The following is a 2,473-nucleotide window of genomic DNA, read 5'->3' as shown; positions in this document are numbered from 1 at the left end:
CACACCAACAACACACATCACACACCAACAACACACATCACACACCAACAACACATATCACACACCCAACAACACACATCACACACCAACAACACACATCACACACCAACAACACACATCACACACCAACAACACATATCACACACCAACAACACACATCACACACCCAACAACACACATCACACACACCCACAACACGCATCACACACCAACAACACATATCACACACCCAACAACACACATCACACACACCCACAACACACATCACACACCCCCACAACACACACCCAACAACACACATCACACACCCAACAACACGCATCACACACCCAACAACACACATCACACACCCAACAACACACATCACACACCAACAACACGCATCACACACCCAACAACACGCATCACACACACCCACAACACACATCACACACCCCCACAACATACACCCAACAACACACATCACACACCCCCACAACACACATCACACACCCCCACAACACACATCACACACCCCCACAACACACACCCAACAACACACATCACACACCCAACAACACGCATCACACACCCAACAACACGCATCACACACCCAATAACACGCATCACACACACCCACAACACGCATCACACCCCCCCACAACACACACCCAACAACACACATCACACACCCAACAACACGCATCACACACCAACAACACGCATCTAGAGCTGAAACAACTAATCGATTTAATCGATTATAATCGATTATTAAAATAGTTAACAACTTTTTTAGTCATCGATTAGTTGTTTAATAATCATATTTTACCGCATAAAGTCTATTTTTACCACAATCTGACATCGGTTACAAGCTGTTAAATTTGCCGCCAGTGTGTGGCAGTAATGAGCCACTGATCTACCAGTGGAGCCGTAGAAGAAGAAATGAGCCAATGAGTGCCCTCGGTTTTCATGACGTATCACGTTACTGACGCTCATCTTGCTGTGAGAGATGGCGGAACAAGAGGAAATACGGAAGAAAAATAGAAGCGACAAAATTTTAGAGAAACCCCGGACAAAAACCTCACGAGTATGGGAGCACTTCACTAGATGCATTGAAAAGGCAAAATATGCAAAAACCATCTAGCATGGCACGGAAGCACGACGTCCCTAAGTGAACATTTGAGACGAAAACGTGGGGGCTGAGGAAGAGCACCGCGGTCAAGTGAGCCGTCATTTGGAAGAGCCAGCCCGGTAAGTAACAGAAAATAAACAAGCTGGACTTAGTGTTTTAGCTGAGTTCGTTATAGTGTATGTTAAACATGTTTTTTTGCCGCGTCAGTCTACGGTGTTCTACTTCTGATTGACTAGATGCAATCGTGAATCTCCTCCTTGTTGTGAATCATACGCTTGCCAAATTTAGCACGTCTGTTTATAAGAATGTTCTAGTTAAGAGAAAAACGGCACAAACCCATAACTATGTTCCTCATTCAAAAAAGGACAACTCCGCGGTGAAAAATATACAGACGAGCTGTGTCCAGGTGAATATAACGCGGCATAGTTGTACGCTTTCAATTTTTAAATACAGGAGAAATTCAGAAAAAGTCATTTTTTTACTATTAAAAGGCTGTATTACTATCTAACGCTGTAAAACGCCTCACAACACATTTTTATCATGTTTCTTAAACAGTATTACACAAAATAATCATTTTTCACATTTTTCTAGCTAATTTAAACACTCCCGACTCAAAGTAAAAACCTCATGAGCTTCTTACTTAGAGCTTTTTAATAGTAAAAATGTTTTACTTTTTTTCTGAATATCTCCTGTTGCGGGCTATTTTGTAGAACGTAACCCTCAAAATAAATGATCACTGTATATTGTTAATTAATTCAAATAATATAATATTGATTTAGTGTTGTAGTGTGTGTGCTGCTTTATTTTATATGTGTACTTATTTCAGTCTATTTGTGTTTCTTATGCAGAAAAAAAACAAGCAACGATGGACAACTACATGGGGAAAGAGACACTCACCCCCCAGCAATTCATACCACTTACAAACTCTATTCTAAACATGCTGGTAAAAGACATGAGGCCACTATCCATGGTGGAAGGAGCAGGCTTCCAGCTAATGCTAAAAAATTATTCTGGACTGATATTTTGCACTGTTTAGCTCATTTTATACTGCTGACTGTGTTCATGTGCAATAAAATAGATTGCAGTCAACTGCACAATTCTCTTATGTTTTTTTTTTCTTAACTGAAATGCATCCATCACTTGTATAGGTTAAATAGCTAAACAATAACAAACCGATTAATCGATTAATCGAAAAAATAATCGACAGATTAATCGATTATGAAAATAATCGTTAGTTGCAGCCCTACACGCATCACACACCCAACAACACACATCACACACCCACAACACACATCACACACCAACAACACACATCACACACCCAACAACACGCATCACACACCAACAACACACATCACACAC

General features: G+C 40.8%; 1 long non-coding RNA gene across 1 annotated transcript; it reads left to right on the top strand.

The window, feature by feature from the left end:
* Positions 1-1,002: 1,002 nt before the first annotated feature.
* Positions 1,003-2,208, top strand: LOC139061890 (uncharacterized). The gene is made up of 2 exons (XR_011515531.1): positions 1,003-1,230; positions 1,960-2,208. It is a non-coding gene; the product is annotated as an uncharacterized lncRNA (long non-coding RNA).
* Positions 2,209-2,473: the final 265 nt, after the last annotated feature.

The sequence above is a fragment of the Nothobranchius furzeri genome, chromosome 11 (assembly GCF_043380555.1).
Source record: "Nothobranchius furzeri strain GRZ-AD chromosome 11, NfurGRZ-RIMD1, whole genome shotgun sequence".
Lineage (NCBI taxonomy): Eukaryota > Metazoa > Chordata > Actinopteri > Cyprinodontiformes > Nothobranchiidae > Nothobranchius > Nothobranchius furzeri.
The sequence above is the reverse complement of the archived record's forward strand: the minus strand, read 5'-3'. Positions and strand labels throughout refer to the sequence as shown.